This window comes from Planococcus citri, chromosome 1, assembly GCF_950023065.1.
Source record: "Planococcus citri chromosome 1, ihPlaCitr1.1, whole genome shotgun sequence".
In the NCBI taxonomy this organism is placed as follows: domain Eukaryota; kingdom Metazoa; phylum Arthropoda; class Insecta; order Hemiptera; family Pseudococcidae; genus Planococcus; species Planococcus citri.
Window position 1 is genome coordinate 28,497,567 of NC_088677.1, and position 20,025 is coordinate 28,517,591.

Sequence of the window (20,025 nt, forward strand, 5' to 3'; positions counted from 1 at the left end):
CTTATTCAAGAGCATCTACCTTAGTCGTTACTATACCCCTACGAAAGCCAAAAAAAGATGCGGGGTATACGGGGCTGAAAACTAATTTCAACTGTACCGATGACAATAAAATCGTATAATGTTTATTGTTTCATTTCACAAGACTTCTCTTTTTTTCCCTCTTCTTCGAGTAAAATAAAATTTACAAAGTTTCCGTCCAACTTTCATATGAAATTTAATACATTCGCCAACTTTTTAATAGATTCTCCGGCTGTATATAGTAGGTACTGTACGTACGTAGGTAGTAGGTATAGTAGGTACACAGCATAGTGCGAGTTTTATTTTCTCTCTCTTCGACTTTTGCACAGTCAGTACAAAACTTAATTCTATACCTAACTCTCTGCTCTCCACCAAATGATTAAAACAAAATGTGAAATATCACAGAAAACTCTTTAGCTTTTGTTTTTTCGTCTCGCTTTCGCCTTTGCGCGTTATACCTACGTTGTTGTTTTCTCGTTATAGAATAATTTATTTTTGTAAGAAATGTACTATATATGTATAGAGTGAAAGTGTACACTGTATACGTACAATACACACAGTCGAACGTTGTATAGTTCATTGTTTTGTGAGTGAAATTTTTTCAATCAAATCCCACGAGTGAAATTAACTTCCATCCGTATATTCTCGCGCATACATCAGCCTATTCTTTATGTTACAACGACAATAAAAAGCAAAAAAAAAAAAAACTGAAAAAAAAACAAGAACAACATACAGCTTGAGTCAGATTCATTATTCAATGTACCAGAGAGCCAGAAAGGTACACCTATATACGTATTACATACGAGGCCATTAACGAAAAGGTTTTCATGCATACGTCAACTCTCTCGATAGTGGTACACTGTGTGTATTTTAGACTAACACCAATAAATGTACCAGTATACCTACTGAGTTGTATAGATAAAGTTCCACGAGTAGGTGGTACAAGGAGAGCTTTTGTTTACATTGCGTAGGCTCATAAACAGGTAGGTGTATGGGTATATTGAAATTGGATTCAGGTAGTACGGCTAATAGGGTGAATTATTTTTTACTTACTTTTCCTTAGCCTTAAAATAGCTATACAACTACACGTGTTTTTTCTCTTGAACTCCCTAAGATGGGTCAAAGACTATTATTTTGTGAACATTTCTTTGGGTTATTTTTTCGACTCCACCCTCACACCCCAAGTTGTTGATTTTTAATTTAAAAACTCCCTGACAATGTTTACACCCAACAAAAAATTCAACTTACGCTGGAAATCCCCTCAAGTTTTCAAAAAAATAGAAAAACCAAAAAGTTGAAAATTTTCTGCACCTTTGGATTCGGATTTTTGATCAATTCTTTAATTTATGAATCAATTCGTTCGTGATGAATGATTTATCAAAAATTGAGTAAATGAATCGATTCGTTTGCGAACGAGTCACTTGTACGAATCATTTCGTTCGCGAATGATTCACAAAAAATGGAGTAAATGAATCGATTCGTTTGCGAACGAGTAACTTATGTCTTACACGAATCGATTCGTTCGCGAACGAGTCACTTGTACGAATCATTTCGTTCGTGAATGATTCACAAAAAATTGAGATTCACAAAAAATGGAGTAAATGAATCGATTCGTTTGCGAACGAGTAACTTATGTCTTACACGAATCGATTCGTTCGCGAACGAGTCACTTATACGAATCAATTCGTTCGCGAACGAGTCACTTGTACAAATCAATTCGTTCGTGAACGAGTCACCTGTACAAATCATTTCGTTCGCGAATGATTCACAAAAAATTGTGTAAATGAATCGATTCGTTTGCGAACGAGTCACTTATGTCTTATACGAATCGATTCGTTCGCGAACGAGTCACTTGTACGAATCATTTCGTTGGCGAATGATTCACAAAAAATAATTCAATTCGTTGGCGAATGATTCACAAAAAATAATTCAATTCGTTCGTGAATGATTCACAAAAAATTGAGTAAATGAATCGATTCGTTCGCGAACGAGTCACTTATACGAATCAATATTCGTTCGCAAATGGGTCACTCATACGAATCGATTCGTTCGCGAAGGAGTCACTTGTACAAATCAATTCGTTCGCGAAGGAGTCACTTGTACAAATCATTTCGTTCGCGAATGATTCACAAAAAATTGAGTAAATGAATCGATTTGTTTGCGAACGAGTCACTTGTACGAATTATTTCGTTCGCGAATGATTCACAAAAAATACTTAATTCAATTCGTTCGCGAACGAGTCACTTACACGAATCAATTCGTTCGCAAACGGGTCACTCATACGAATCGATTCGTTCGCGAACGAGTCACTTGTACAAATCGATTCGTTCGCGAACGAGTCACTTGTACAAATCGATTAGTTCGCGAACGAGTCACTTGTACAAATCAATTCGTTCGCGAATGAGTCACTTATACGAGTCAATTCGTTCGCGAATGATTCACCTAGAAATCAATCAATTCGTTCGATCGCCAATCGGTTGTGAATGATTCGATTCGATTCACTTCGCTTGAAAACAGATCAATTCCTATGCAATCGTTTCACAAGAACCGAATCCACCGTAAATTAATTGATCCGTCTGATAATGATTCACCAATCAATTTATTCAATCCCCAATCGTTCGTAAATGATTCGATGCGATTATCACGTACACAGTGCCACCGACTAGGGGGGGGAGGCAGTCGGGTTCGCGTTTTTTTTAGAAAAAAGTGCCACAAAGTGGAAGCTCTATATTTTTGGACAGAAAATGACAACTTTATTTCGTTTTTTAAAACATTATGCAAGCACTATTTTCGGACAGAAAACGAAAACTTTATTTCGAAAAATATTACAACTTTTATTAAAAAAGTATAGTGAAAATTTTCACTATACTTTTTTAATAAAAGTTGCAATATTTTTCGAAATAAAGTTGTCATTTTCTGTCCAAAAATATAGAGCTTCCACTTTGTGGCATTTTTGTACAGAAAATACACAAAATCTTAATTTTTTATGAAAAACTTAATGTACTCAATTTTTGAAAGGAAAAATAGAAACTTGATGGAACAGAAACTATTAAACTTTGTTTTTGGAAAAAAGTCTCTTGTGAAAAACTTTCTCGAAAAAAAATTCTCTATAGAGAAAAAACCTCCCTCGCAAAATTGATTGTCACGACATAAAATTTGTTCTTGATTTCAAGTTTCAGAAATGAAAACGTTTTTAGGAGAAATAATTTCTCCAATAAACTTTGTATTTTGAAAATGAAATTATCGTTGGGGTAGGGCGAAGGACAACTTTTAGGGAAAACTTGAGAAAAAATTCTGTTTTGTAAACGCTAAGCAATAAAAAGGATTGAAAATTATTTTCTCATATAATCCAACAACACTTTACATAGTGAAAACTCAAAAAAGTGAAACTTCAAAATAAAAACCATCCCTAGCACTCGCTCCTAAAGGCCCATAAAAATTGAAATATGCGGCGTGAATATTGAAATATTTTGAATTTAATCGAGGTTAAAATGTGGAGTGACTTAATAGCGTTTTTACGGCAAACTGGTTATGCAATTTTATTAACATGAAAGCTGAGTAACAAAATAAACGCAGGCACAGATCACTTGATGCGTATTACTCGGACCAGAGATGAAGTTTCGATTTCACAATTTGTTTCAAATCACTTTCAATAGTCTGATGATTTGACCACCATAATTTCTATCCTCATCTTCCAGAGCGATAAGGGGGAGGGAAGTCACTTTGAGAAGATGAAACTACCCGGTAAACACATAGTACGCGATACGCCAGCGAATAGAAGGCGATCATCGTATTGGCAGCCGGCGTATCGCCGGCGGGAATCGCGTTCGAATCGCCGGCGAAAATGTCCGCTTTTTCCGCAGCGGAATCCGAAGGCGATACGCCGGCGGGAATCGCAGCGATATCGCTGTTGAAATAGAACGCGATTCGAAGGCGATTCGTCGGCGGAAATCGCAGCGATATCAGAACGCGATTCGAAGGCGATTCGAAGGCGATAATCGCAATGATGTTTTGCTTTGATTTTTTCCTAGTTTCTTCTCCCACATTAGAATCAGAACGTATTCTTCAATTAATTTTACGAGTAATTTACTTGTTTACATAATTAAAAATCAAGAAAACAAAATAAATAACGAGTAAATTAAATGAAGAATGCTTTCTGATTCTGATGTAGGAAGACAAACTAGGAAATAACAAAAGAAAAAACGATGAAGTACCTATACTTGGGTAAATCACTTCACACAAGAATGCAACAACATCAATTGTAATTTATTAAAATAACCAAAAACACAAAAATTGAATTATGGAGATTTAGAATAATTATTCTAAGTCACCATACAAAATCCATTTGAAATCATCAAAAATTTATCAGAATTCATCACTAAAAAACAGTTCAAAATCACCATGAAAAATTCCAAGCTGAATAAAAAAATTAAATTTGAATCAATACAGTGAAAAATTTATTTTAAAAATCACAAAAAAGTGTCAAAAATTGCTAAAAAAAAATCATTAGAAATAATCACAAAAAAATTCCAATCTGACTCATCGCCGAAAAATTTATTCTATGTACACACCACGAAAAAAAGTTGTTCGTTATCACTCCAAAAAAATTAATCAAAATTCAACATCAGAAAACCAATTTGAAATAAACACGAACGAAAAGATAAAAAAAAACACAACATTCTGCTCGTTATTGCATGCTTGTGTAAGAACATCTGAATGCTCACTCGATTGAACGCGAAACAAATGCGAAAATCGCATGAAAAATATTGTAAAAGAACTCTACTAAATTCGCCTTCTATTCGCCGACGAATAGACCGCGGAAATCGCGCTGAAAAAAATGAAAAAGATCGTTGCGAAATTCGTAGGCGTATCGCCGGCGGATTCAGCAGTGTTTTTTTCAAATTTTTTCAGCGCGATTGTCGCGTTCGATTCGCCGGCGGATAGAACGCGAGTATCGCGTTGAAAATATCACTGCTGAATCCGCCGGCGATACGCCTACGATTTTCGCAACGAGATTTTTCATTTTTTTCACTGCGATTTCTGCCTTCTATTCGCCAGCGAATCGAACGCGATTTTCGCGACCGCGATTTCCGCCGGCGATTCGCGTTCGGTGTGTTTACCGGGTACTGATCTGAAAACATGAAAAGAATACACATTGAATGTGAATTTGATGTGCATAGGTACATTAAAACATATTCAAATTACAATCTACGAACGAAATATTTTTTACAACTGAGATCTGCTTCATTCTGAACTGAAAAATAATTCAAATCTAAATATACAATGTGAAAAACTGCGCATCTGTGATAAAATTCTCCTTACGAGGTTTGAGCATAATCATGCGTGATTCAGAAAATGACCCGATCCCGAATTATTTTCATGGTCAAAAATTCTAATTCCATCCATTCATAAGTTCAAGAGGTATAAACTCGAGCAAGAAAAAAGAATTTCCGCGAGCAAATTTCGAAATATTTTCGACTTCGTTTAGCTCTTCCAGCGATCAAGTACACGAGGAAAAAAAACGTTAAAGAAGCTGTAAAAAATAAACGAAGACTGGCGATGGCGCCCCCGCAAGAACGTTAATTTTTGGCAGGATGTTTTATGAATAGATTAAGCTCTTTTTCAAGTGTCTCCTTTCATAAACGATTAGGTACCTACTTCGAATAGCGTTTTAGTCTCTTTGCAAAATTACCTCTCACTTGGAATATTTTTTTAACCGATAAAAAACAGAACAAAGATGATCAAATTTTAAAATTACTCGCTTTCATCTTTTTTTTTACGAGTATTATTTTATTTGAAAAAAAAATATAATAATACATTCCCCCTCCCAAAAACGAACCCATCTGTTTGACTTTCTTTAGCGCCGCACTACGCCATGGCAAGGTTAAAAAGTCGAAAAAAAGTTCTTAAAACAAAAACTCGTATTCAACGAGCACTATGAGCAGAATATTTCACGTCGCGTCTCAGAGAGTTTCTCTACTCTATGTATCCCTTCTCGTACAATGTAACACGAATACGCGAATTAAATTTCTAATGCGAGATTATGAGAACTAATCCTTTGCAGAGCAAAAAAAAAAAAAAAAATAGCAGAAAAACTAAGGGAGAAAAAAAGAGAAACAAATGAAATAACAAAATTACTATAATTTATACAACGACCGAAGATACCGGTAGGTACGTCACGTCGAGTAAAACTGTACACGATGTTTTGATAACCCTTTGCTTTCGCGTTGAAATAGTTTAACGAGAAGGAAAAGATTGTTTAAAATTGAAAAACACGTAAGCCGAGCAATGAACGAAATAATTCCACCAATGCCCGCAGCCATAGCCCACGCGAATAAGAGCCGAATCGTTAATTTGGCGAATTTAGCCGAGTCAGGTGCATAGTACAGAATTTCACATGACTCGAACGTACGTACTCGTACCTACGTACAAAAGTCGTAACGTATTCAAGTATTCATTGGTATAATTTTAGAAAAGCCCAGTTAAAGGTACAAGTACCTACGTTGAAAAATACTAAACTCTGCACTGAGACGAGGAAAGGAGGAACGATCGGGGTATTAAACAGTGAAACGAGAACGTCGAGTTCGAGATGCGAATTTTTGCAACTCGGCGCTAAAACTTTCAGCAGCACAAATGTTGCTAAATTCCGGGATCAGGCGAGACCGACCGACCGACCGACAGCGTAAGAGATCTCGAAAAAGCTCTCTCGGTCTGGCAAAAAGAGCTAATAAGACGAAAGTTTACAAGACCAAATTAACTTTAATTATTAATGAAAGCTTGATAAAGAGAAACTTATAATTATAAACAATAGATACCTACTCAACTGTAACTAACTCTAAGGCGAAGGCGAAAGTTGCATTTCAAAGTACCTAGTCGTATAACGCGTACACGTAAACACCATTCAAAGGTAGCTCGACTCGAGGTAAAAAGCGATTTCGGGCAATTTAATTAAGGAGAACATTTTTTTTCTCCTACGAGCTTTAATCGACATCCAAGGCCAAAACTACACTTTAAAGTGTCCGACCACTTAGCGACGAAGAAGGTCTTTTATTGTTCGTATAGAAAATTACTTATTATAGGATCTACTATCGATGAACTCTCGAGTTGAGAAATTTCTCTTCTATATTGCCCTATTACATTTATTTGTTGGTAAGTAACTAAGTATTCAAGTAGTCTATATGTGAGACAAGGGTTGCATTTCTTTACCACGTCCACTTTCTTCTCTCTGCCTAACGTAACCTTTTCACCTTGATGTGTTAATTCACACGCACCTACTCAAGTTAGCTTCATCTCACACTTCGCTGTTAGCTTTTGTCTGACGTGTTCACCACGTCGTACATTCAACTGTGCGTCGATTGCTGTCAATCTGGAGTATTTTTCTACCTTTTATACTATGTGTCTACATTTTACACTGATGTGTCTATAAAAGTACGACCAAAGCTTAATACACTCTTCCTTATATTGGTCACAATTTAGAACCTGATGTACGAGTACAAGATTCACATTCCCTCGGTACAATAAGTAATCAAACCCCCCCCCCCAGTTTCCCTTTTCTTTTTTTTCGTACCCTACCAAATTTCTCAATCTTATTGGACCGTTCCCAAATTATGATTATTACGTCGCGATTGCGACTGGTTCATGCTACAGAAGTATTATTACTATACCTAGACTACGATTACCTCTCGTATAACAGCAGTAATACGTAGTTCCAATTCGTATACTTAGCTCTCGAGTAAATAAAATTAAACTCGATTCGCAAATTCGACGAATTTTTAACCAATAGATAGGTATAATAAGTACCCTTCTTCAGATCACCGGGAGTATATTGTTCGTGCAATTGAAACGAAATTTATTTTATAACTTCTTCGTGACTAATTTAGAAAATGGAGGTAATTGATTTTAATGGAAGTTCTTGCTATACAATGTTACCTATCATTGTTGTATGTTATCTTCATCGTCGAAAATTACCTGAAGTAAAAAAGTGAAAACGTCAAATTAACAACAAAAGAGTAGTACATAAGCACTTGCCTATTATCTACTTTTTTCAGCACGACGATTCGAGAAAAATGTACACTGTTAGTTTTCTTTTCTACAGGCCCATTAGTCCATGTTTTAAATTAAAAATGATATTAGAAGGGTGCTACTTGAGTACCAAACCCACCTACCTACCTACCTACGCTGTAAGTTTCCATTTCTGTTACTTGAACGTTCCAAGTTTCAGAGGTTTTTTGTTGGAAATGTACTTTTTTCGTTATCTTATCACCATGAAATTTTATTTCTAAAATGGTCGATATCATTTTAAAAAGTTTCGATGGCGCCGTTGTGACTTTTATAGATGACAGAACCATCAGCTCCATGAACATTCTCTTCTACCAAACTCTATAATAAACCTTCTTATGTAGAGTTTGGTATAATAATCTATATATTAAAATTATGACCGGATTCTTGTGACAGCGAGATCTCAGGAACGGCTGAACCGATTTTGATCGACGAAGTCTCAAAAAAAAGCTTTTGACCCGTAGATGTGCAGGTTTTAATCAAAAGTTCAAAAAGTTGCGCCGTAAAGCTCAAAAAAGCTCAATAATTGATTTTTGTCCATACGTAGCGCATTCGACGTATACACAGTAGTACGTATATTATACCTTGAAAGAGCATCTAAAAAAGTCAAATGTTGAAGAAAAAAGTTCACAAAAAAGTTGTGCCTTAAAGCTCAAAAAAGCTCAATAATTGATTTTTGTCTATACGTAGCCAACTTGAGGTATACAGAGAAGTACGTATATTATACCTTGAAAGAGCATCAAAAGAAGTCAAATGTCGAAGAAAAAAGTTCATAAAAAAGTTGCGCCATAAAGCTCAAAAAAGCTCAATAATTGATTTTAGCCTATAGGTACGTAGTGCATTCGACATATAGAAATATGTATATTATATTTTGATCGACGAAGTCTCAAAAAAAAGCTTTTAACCCGTAGATGTGCAGGTTTTAATCAAAAGTTCAAAAAGTTGCGCCGTAATGCTCAAAAAAGCTCAAAAATTGATTTTTGTCCATACGTAGCGCATTCGACGTATACACAGTAGTACGTATATTATACCTTGAAAGAGCATCTAAAAAAGTCATATGTTGAAGAAAAAAGTTCACAAAAAATTTGTGCTTTAAAACTCAAAAAAAGCTCAATATCTATATATTAATAGCAAGGTGTTTTTTTTTGTGATCATTCGTTTGGAAGAACCGCCGAACCGATTTTGTTCGACGATGTCTCAAAAACAAAGCTTTTGACCTGTAGATGTGCAGATTTTGGTCAAAAGTTCAAAAAGTTTTGAAAAAAGCTTTCAAAAGATTCAAAAAGCTCAAAAATTGATACAGTATAAACAAGCGTGACGATGTATACGCGAAAGTACGTATGGTCCACCTAGAAAGAGCTTGCCAAAAAATACTTTTTGACCATATTTGTTAAGTTTTATAAAAAGCTTAAAGCTCGAAAAAGTTGAAAAAGCTTTGTACATGATGCACATAAACAATTAGAATTCTTCAATACCCCATAAACATTTTAAATTACGTAAGAGGTCCACCCAGAATGTGCTTGCCAAAAACTACTTTTTGGCCATATTTGTAAAGTTTTGAAAAAAGCTTAAAGCTCAAAAAAGCTCAAATGTCAAATTTTCCTTATATTATATTGTGTAATATGTCGATTGATATGTTTTCGAGGTCGTTGAGTTCGAATCTGGAGTCAGTTTTTTGGTGGGGTTGTGGTATCAAAACTTTGGAAAGTTCTGATTAAAGCTTTGAAAAGCTTCAAAAATCTCAAAAAGTTCAAGGTAGTATAAATGACTGTGTCGATGTATACGCGCAAGTACGTATAGTGTACCTAGAAAGAGCTTGCCAAAAAATGTTTTTTGACCATATTTGTAGAATTTTGGAAAAAGTTCAAAGCTCGAAAAAGTTCAAAAAACGTTATACATGACATAAACAATTAGAATTTTTCAGTACCCAATAACTATTTTAATGTATGTATGGCCTACCTAGAATGTGCTTGCCAAAAATACTTTTTGACCATATTCGTAAAGTTTTGAAAAAAGCTTAAAGTTCAAAAAAGCTGAAATGTCAAATGTTTCTTATATTATTGTGTGATATGTCGATTGATATGTTTTCGAGGTCGTAGTGTTCGAATCTGGAGTTATTTTTTTGGTGAGGTTGTGGGGTGAGTCATGGAGGAGCTTAAAGCTTTAAAAAGTTCAAAAAGCGTCATACTTCATAAGAACAATTAAAATTCTCCAGTGTCCAATGAATATTTTAAGTATGTATAGTCTCCCTAAAAAGAGCTCCCCAAAAAATACTTTTTGACCATATTCGCAAAATTCTGAAGGAAGCTTAAAGCTGAAAAAAGTTCAAAAAGCTTCAAATATGATGTAAAAATTAGAATACTCCAGTGCCCAATGAATATTTTAAAGTATGTATAGTCTACCTATATCGAGCTTGCCAAAAAATACTTTTTGACCATATTCGTGAAATTTTGAAGAAAGCTTAAAGCTGAAAATTTTTTAGAAAGCTTCAGATATGACATAAAAAATTAGTATTCTCCAGTACCGAACCAATTTAGAGTACTCATAGTCTACTTAGAAAAAGCTTGCCATAAAATACATTTTGACACATTCGCAGTTTTGAAGAAAGCTTAAATGAAATCCTAAAGCTTAAAAAACATGAAAAAGCTTCATACAATCAGTATTCTCTACTACTCAATAATATTTTAATTTGAAAATAGCTTTTAAACTTTAGTATGTGATGGTTTTTATCAAAAGTTGAAAAGTTTCTGAAGGGAGCTTTAAAAAGTTTTTAAATAGCTCAAAACAGAAAAACAACGGTGTTGATGTACACATGAAAAAGTGCTATTTTTAGCACATTGGGTATCAAAATTAATCCTGGAACCATGGTTTCATTTTTTTGAGTTCTGGAGTGGTTATATCTAGCATCTCACTTTTTCATCAACTTATGCAAGTTTCGGACTATTTGGGAAAATCTCTACTGTTATATGTAGGAGTTTAGATTTTTCAACTGAGGGGTTGATTTTTTTTTGTGAGTCCTTGACAAAATTAGAATCACGTTTTAAGGAAATTCCTAATTGCATTTTTGACTCGGAAATCTTGGAATATTTCTAAAATTGTGTTAAGTAAGTATTTTATTGAAGTATTCTCCAGTACCGAACCAATATTCAGAGTACTCATAGTCTGCTTAGAAAAAGCTTGCCATAAAATACATTTTGACACATTCACAGTTTTGAAGAAAGCTTAAAAAAGTTCCAGGTCAAAGTTAAGTGAAACTTTGAAATTTTCAGTTATGTGGTATTAGATCCAATCCGATGTGTTAGTTTCATTTCAACTGTAGGAAAAAAAACAAGTATTTTTGGAATTTTTCAGCAAATTCTGCTAAAAAAGTGATAAGTAGGTAGCCTAATTCGCAATTTTGCCTAAAACTTGAAATTTTTGCCAACTTTAAATGAAACCATGACTTTTCAGGCAATTGTTATAAGAAAGCTGATACTTTTTTTCAATTTTTGTAGAAAAGTAGGACATTATTTTAATGAATGATAAAGCGATGACAGAGTGATGCTTTTCAGGATATTTTAGAGAACAATTTACGCTTTGGGTTATTTTTGATGAAAAAGTAAGAATTATTGGAATTTTTGCTTTGAAACAATTTTTTTTTCTGTCAATTATTAAAACAGCCATAAACTTTCACAATTTCCGGCAAAAAGCAACAATAACAATGTTAGCAAAAAGCAAGACTTTTTGGGAATTATAGGCGAAAAAAGATGCTTTCAAAATTTTCAAAATGAACAATTCACGTCTAGAAGAGGAGCGCAGTATGCGCGAAAAACGGGTTATCTAGTTTAATAATTAAAAATACCCCCTCCTCCTCCCAAAAAAACACACATTTTGAACATTCTGTTGCATCATTTAAATGATTCGAATTCAGGATTAATTTGCCGAAGCCAAAAATTATAATTACCAGTAGTACCTTTTCAAAAATTACCAGTTGATTTTCCAAAAATAATCAGTAATTTACCAAAAAATAACGCGTAATTTACCGAAAAACTACCCGTAATTTACCAACAAAATTACCCCAATTTATCCAAAAATTACACAAAATTTAATTTCCCTAAAAATTACTCGTAAATTACCGAAAATTACCCGTAATTTACACAAAATTACCCGTAAATTACCCAAAATTACCCGTAATTCACACAAAATTACCGTACCTGAAATTATCCGTAATTTACGCAAAATAACCCGTGGTCATAATGCACCTAAAATTACCTGTAACGTACCTAAAATTACCTGCAATTTACCAAAAAATTACCTGCAATTTACCAAAAAATTATCCGTAATTTACCGAAAAATTTACCCGTAATTTACCAAAAAATTATCCATAATTTACCAAAAAGAAACTTGTAATTTACCAAAAAATTACCAATAACTTACCAAAAAGATATCCGAAAGTTACCAAAAAATTACCCGTAATTTACCAAAAAGATACCCGTTATTTACCAAAAAATTGCCCGTAATTCACAAAAAAAATTACCCGTCATTTACCAAGAAAATTACCCGTAATTCACCAAAAAAATCATCTGTAATTAACCAAAAAATTACCCGTAATTAACCAAAAAATTACCCGTAATTTACCAAAAAATTACCCGTAATTTACCAAAAAATTACCCGTAATTTACCAAAAAATTGCCCGTAATTCACAAAAAAAATTACCCGTCATTTACCAAGAAAATTACCCGTAATTCACCAAAAAATCACCTGTAATTTACCAAAAAATTACCCGTAATTAACCAAAAAATTACCCGTAATTTACCAAAAAATTATCCATAATTTACCAAAAAGATACTTGTAATTTACCAAAAAATTACCAATAATTTACCAAAAAGATACCCGTCATTTACCAAAAAATTGCCCGTAATTCACAAAAAAATTACCCGTCATTTACCAAGAAAATTACCCGTAATTCACCAAAAAATCACCTGTAATTTACCAAAAAATTACCCGTAATTAACCAACAAATTACCCGTAATTAACCAAAAAATTACCCGTAATTTACCAAAAATTTATCCATAATTTACCAAAAAGATACTTGTAATTTACCAAAAAATTACCAATAATTTACCAAAAAGATTCTCGTAATTTACCAAAAAATTGCCCATAATTCACAAAAAAAATTACCCGTCATTTACCAAGAAAATTACCCGTAATTCACCAAAAAATCACCTGTAATTTACCTAAAAACACCTGTAATTTACCTAAAATCACCCGTAATTTACCTGAAATTACCCGAAATTTACCCAAAATTGCCTGTAATGTACCCGAATTTACCCGTAATGTACCCGTAATTACCCGTAATGTACCTGAAATTACCCGTAATTTACACAAAGTTACCAGTGAAATGTCAGCAATTCCTTGTAATTTTCCAAAAATCACCAGTAATATGCCAAAAAGAACAAAAAGTATCAAAAATTTGGTTAAAATTAGGACCAGTACAGTGACAAAACTTACAAGTGATTCGCAAATTACCAGTAATTTTATTTATCAGTGTAACTTGATTTTTGAAACACCGATTAAATTTGTTCTGTCAGACTTTCAAAAATAACTTCTTAACATTTTGTCAGACTTTTGAAAATTTGGAAAAAATCTTGTAAGCCCAGTTTTTCTCAACAACATTTCCTTATCAAGTTAAAAACAAAAACCATACTCATGATTTAAAAGTTTCCTATCAAAGGAGACTTTACCACAATTTCTATTCGAATTCAAAAAAAAAAAAAAAAAATGATGATGAAATTATTCAATTGACCTTGAGCGAAAATTCACTCATGTACGAACTACAAATTTTCAGGAGGAAGTGATGGAGAATGAAAATGGTAAAAAAAAGTCAAAATAGGAGTCATTATTGACTAAACAATTTTGAAGAGTTGAATTTTAAAAGAATTAGTGTCACCTGCGAAAATGGTTGCTCAATAAATTTTCAAAATCGGTAAACATCGAAATGTTAATTCATGATTACTGATTAGGAAGGGGGAGGACGAAGTATTAAGGGAGTGTGCGTTTCAATTAATTTCAATTTCAGCTATGAAATCGAAAAATTCAAGGTACTGTGTCGACTGTGTGAAAATTTGGATTGGTAGCATTTTCACGTTGATATTGCAACGATAAATTCTAAAAATTTGATCAGTAGCTAAAATTTGTTTCTAATTCTTTCTGACAAATTTGTACCCTAAAAATACGTAGCTATGTATGAAAGGGCCTCAAACCAAAACGTTTGGAAAACTATGATACGATTTAAAAATTCTACTTACAACTTTTTCAGCTGCTCAGTCGAACTGTTTGATTTTCCAATTCTGCAAAAAATGTTCAATCACAGCGTACTTACTCTCCCAATTTTTCACTCGGTTTTGTGAATTTGTTCACGATTTTCCAATATTTTGAACACAAATACCGCGAGTACTTACAGCTGAAACAAAGCATTATACCAATTTTTCATTACTTATGCATCAGAGTACCTCTTCATAATGTGGAAAAATAATGGCACAACGTTTACGAGTAAATTCGTTCTAGTCAAATTTCTAGTTTTTATTAACGACCTTAGAATTACTACAAGGTACCACCGAGCATAAAAATAGAAGCATATTTACTCATTTTCTCCGCTAGGTACCCGAGTTACATTCTTATAAAAATTAGATAACCTATTTCTGCTCGCATTTTTCATACTTACTTCGGGGTAGTAATTCGCGCCATTCATTCTTTAACTTTTTCCCAACTCAGCTCTTGCAACTTGATAATATTTTAAACACCTAAATAAATAGTACACCGATGCGCAACTAAATTTACTCCATGTTTTATGCAAAAGCTACTTTTAACGACTCACTCGACGCCACACACTGTGAAAATCTCGACCATATTCGAAATGCTCGTCTTCTCACCAATATGGTTTTTTTCGGGTAAAGAAAGGAACGCGGTGTTGTGTTTTTTTTCTCGTTTGAAAAAAAAAAGTAGTACGTAGGAAAGAAACAGCTGAGGTAAAATATAATATCAAACACGTTGCTTAAAATACCGTATCTGAATTCTACCTTAAATGAAATAACATAGTATTACATGAAAATACGAGGCCTTGTAAGTCCCATAATGGGACAATTTCTTTCACGAAACACACATAATTCAAGAGATAGATTAAAATCGTGTAGGAAAGAGAGAAAAAAAAAACCACACGATAAATTGCAGCACCAACTTGGCGCTATCTTTGAACCTTAATGTTGCAATATAACATTTCGCAAGAATACACCTTACCTTATACTCTATACTCAGTTTAGGTGGTTGCGTTGTGTATTACGTGCGAGAGCGAATTATACTCGGGCAAAGGCAGGTATCCAGGGTGCATATCTTTTATCATACATTAGGAAGTAATTTTATTGGAATGAAAATAATTTTTCATTTCCTTTTCCTAAAACCTGTCGAGCTTCAATTTACGAGCAGTTGAGGTTTTTAATCTCAACCGTGAGAGATTTCCATTCGACGTAGTACATATTTTTCTAATGAACCGAGTAAATTCTGTATTAAATTATCGAACACCCGGTTACTTTGAGATACCTACTCGATGATGATAATGCTCGTCAGAGCAAAAAAAAAAAATTTACGCCTCGAAGCGGGGCTCATTTAGTGTACTTTTCAATCAACTTCTTTCTCGAAGATATCGAGTTTATTAAATTGTAGGTAGTACCTATAGCTAAAGGTGGATGTTGAAAAGTTACCAAGTGAAAATCTCTTTCAGCATCGAAATAATGTCTTTTCATTAAAAAGCACATTGCGTTAAATATTTCGCCATCAAAATTAAGCCAAGTTGGTAGAATGACGTTCGGCTCGCTTTGGCAAAGCAGATTACATCGAACGAGAAAATTTTCTAATTAAAAACTCTCAACGACGACGGTGTATAGCTTTACGATTCGAATATTCTTATCGAAGGGTTTCTTCAGACTATTGCGTTGATTAACACCTCGACGAAGACGATAATGCAACTAAATACCACAAACGAATACATCGAGTAGAAAATTCTGCGCTCTCCGGTTTGACTTCTTCGCGAGAATAATATTACTATACAATTTACAGTCAGGTAATCGGCTTTAGTCTGTACTCTTTTACCACTGCATCATGGATGGTTATTTTCCATACACGTCGTACATCATTATTAAAATCTTTTTACAGAAAAGATTAACCACCCTTAGGCCGTACTGTACGTGTAGCTCATATTTAGTCGAGCCAAAAAGAAAAATCATACGCAGAGGAAAACCTGCCGAAGCTCATGTTAGAACTTCACTTAGTAGGTACGAAGTACGAACTTTAAGCGACGACGACGTCGTCGACGTCGACTGTATTGACAGCAAAGCATATTTTCGGCATCACTGTTTTCAAATAATTTACTTTGTTTGGCACGAGGAAATTGATACGTCAGAAAATGTAACGCCTCTTAAATTGTCTTTTTGGCAAGGATTTGAGTACAACGTGACAGTTTCTAAGCGTAATCCATTCATGTTCGCCTGCAAAGTACAAAATAATAACCTTACTTGATATTTTTTCCAACGCCGAATACCTTGTCTGACGTTAAAATAAAAACAAATGCGAGCGTTTTTTTTTTCGTCTCGTTTGTAAATTTCTATACCGCAAATAACTTATACGGTTGATTTTTTTTTCTCTACAAATGAAATACACCAACACCGACTCGTCGCTGGAGCGGCAAACGTGCCATGTTACGTTCATTTCCTTCTCCTTTTTTTTTATCGTTGCAAAATCGCGCAATTTTTTATCTCTATTTTTGTACAGAATACCTATCTATAGGTAGAAGTATATTATTATGTCTTTGTAATAAATTTTAAAAAACCGTTCAATAAAGTTCAGTAACCGGTAGGTATTCAAAATTTTACCAACTCGAAATATATACATACCTACTTAACTGGTATTATCAAAAACAAAGCTTCCCAGAGGAAAAAGTCACGTCCTGTAGGTGGGAAATTTGGTGGCCTTCAATTTTATTTCTTTTTATTTTTTTTCACACTAAAAAATCTATTGTTTGCGGCGAAAAATATTGAAAATAAAAACAATTGAATTTTGATAAAATTAGGTAAAAGTGTCAAAAAACATTTGAAGAGAAACAAAATTGTAAAACACAAAATTTCCCACCAGTAAAATGATTCATTTTTTCCTAGGAAGCTTTATTTTTGATACATTTTGAGCAAAATGAAAAGCTCTACTTGAATCAAATGATTGTGGAAAAAAGTTTGAATTATAATTTATTTTACTTCTAAAAATTAGCCTTTGAGAAAAAACAGTACCTACCCTACAAAAAAATGGAGAGGAAATTTGCCACCTGTGTTTTGCTTTTTAAGAGTTTTTATTATTTTTTGAGATATATTTATTTTTATTTTATTTTATTTTACAATTTAGGTCTCTCCAACAGCTAAAGCCAATTACAGGAGAGACCATTTATAATTAAAGAGATAAGACTATGATTTGCTCCAGAGAAACAAGTTTGAGAAATACAAAAATACAAAAGCGAGCAAAAAGGAGAAAAAAACAAAAGAAATATTTATAAATGTAGTTCTTCCTATCTAAAAGAGAAGGTAAGAAATAAGCAAAAAGGTATAACACCAAACAGAAGAAATACTTATAAAAAACAAAAAAAAACATAGAAAACCAAAGGAAAAGATACAGAATATGAAATGGTTCACAAACAGCTCTCATTGCACCCCCACTCCTACTCCCATGCCATCCTCACCGCACGCCTGAAAGCAGATCTACCCATACTAAAAATATCAGCATCTGCACACCTACAGAGGAAAGCGTCACAGATACCCATGACATTGTTCATAGGAGATACCTTCATCCTAAATGTGTTGTATGTAATTGTGTAAGGAGAATATTTTTTTCTGCCTGGAGTGGATTTTTGGGGCCCAGAAATTGATTTTTCCCAAAAGGTTACCTACTGTCATTTATGTTGTAGTGGATGAGATCATATACATAGAAACATTAATGCAATTCTGTACTCCAATGCAAAAAGGATGGAAGTCCTATGACCTGGCATAAGGAAAGGAGGTTAATGTGTTCAGTGCAGTTTTGAGAAACAGGAATTTTAAATTTTGAACTGAAAAGTTTATAATCTCTGTATCAAACTGCATTAAACACACTAAGCTCCTTTCCTTATGCCAGGTCATAGGACTTCCATCCTTTTTGCATTGGAGTACAGAATTGTTTCTCTTCTTTTTTCCAACGGATCCACTTCAAACCCTTCTAAGAGCTCTTTTTGTGATAGGTTATAAGGATAATACTCAAAAGTCTTTAGATATAGGTACATATTTCAAAAATCTAGTTTGAATTTTTTCAAGCTCTTTTATAAATTTTTTAGTATGAGGGAACCAAACTAGTGCACCAAACTCCAGAATTGACCTGATGAAGGAGAAGTATAGGACTTTGAGTGTACTTAATGCCAAATTCTCGTTCTCCAGAGAAGGTGGCCAAAAATTTTGAAACTTTCATAAGAAATAGATACTAGGTAGGTGCTTGTGTGAAAGGTACTTTTTGGTGAGTGGAGAGGGAGGAGTTGAAAAATTCAAAAATTCGCAGAATAAAACAAGGAGAGTGCCCTTTGCGAAATTTTTTCAGAAATTTAATTACACTCTATGGTATAACATAAAGTTTTTGTGGAGCCCAAAAATCAGTGAAAAATGCTCAAAAAAGTGAGAATCTTGTGTAAGAGAGTGTTCGAAAAGTCGTTTGAAAATGAGTCAGGAAATAGCCATTACAAACCACACGCTTATTTATTAATTATTAAACATAAGCAATTGTCAGGTAAATCAAAACTTCATCAAAAGAATATGCAAATTATCTAAATTGATATTGTAAATCAATCAATCAATTGAGGTTGTCAGGTCTGGAGTTCCGGCTTGGCTGGAACTTGGATGGATGATAAGCGATCTCTAATGAAAATAATTGCTTTTGAGTACACACATGTACTACTCACAGATCATGCAAGGCTTGTAAATAACTCGTAGATAACTAGTAAATATATACTTCGACGCGAGATAGTCGGATATGTTCTACATCGAAATCCATCAAAACTTCGATTTTCGATTTTTTCAACTTTTTCACAAAAAACACGATTATCTCGTTAAATAGAAACGACCAAATGGGCCCTTTACCTACGGAATGACACATATACGTATCTGTGTATTGTAAAAACATATAGCAAACACACAGCTGACACCCCAGGAGGTATTGGAAACATCAAACGCACCAAGACAATGAAAATAGCGTGAGAATTGAGAAACACACAAAATACGTATACTCGTAACAAAAATGACTTCTTACACTTGCAAAAACATTTTTTTTGTCATTTTTTGCCATGTTCAAACTTTTAAAGTCAAAATTTTTGGAACAAACAAAATTTCAAGCAACACGTACGTAAAAACAAGTAGTCCAAAGGCAAATAGTAGGTAAACTATGCACATAAGGATCTCAAAAAAAAGTTTTCAAGCACAAAAGACATTCGCTAAACCCCATAGAAGGTGTTCAGTGGGGGAAGGGCTCAAAGAGAGGTCAGTCCACCTTTTTCAAAATTTTGTTCGGTTGAGTAGGATTTAAAGCAGAAAAGGTGATTTTTCTTTTTGAAAATACTGCTTCCTCGAGAGCACAAGTCTGCCCTCCAGGGGCGACTTCAGAGTGAAAAATTTTCTGAGTGGCTTCAACTCAAAATAAAGGTTACAATCTTCCAATCTCTGGCTGAGTTGAATTACATAAAAATGGCCCCAAAAAGGGCCAGAAGACAAAATTTTGAAAAATTGGGGGCCGATTTCCATTTGACCCCTTCCACCTTCAGACCCCTTCTATGGGGTTTAGCGAATGTCTCCCACGCTAGATAATTTTTTCTGTTCATTTCGATACTTCTTTTCTACCAGAAGTTTCCATAGGTACTTT

At 33.9% G+C, this 20,025-nt stretch overlaps 1 protein-coding gene and 1 long non-coding RNA gene across 5 annotated transcripts in view; one reads left to right on the forward strand and one right to left on the reverse strand.

Moving 5' to 3' along the window:
* LOC135831213 (mucin-5AC-like) overlaps positions 1-20,025 on the forward strand; it is a 407,292-nt gene that overhangs the window by 51,351 nt on the left and 335,916 nt on the right. The window lies entirely within an intron of this gene.
* Positions 1-20,025, reverse strand: part of LOC135831216 (uncharacterized) — a 256,152-nt gene that overhangs the window by 45,278 nt on the left and 190,849 nt on the right. The window contains exon 6 of the long non-coding RNA XR_010556163.1: positions 14,364-14,518. This is a non-coding gene — a long non-coding RNA (uncharacterized LOC135831216). The remainder of the gene's footprint in view (positions 1-14,363; positions 14,519-20,025) is intronic.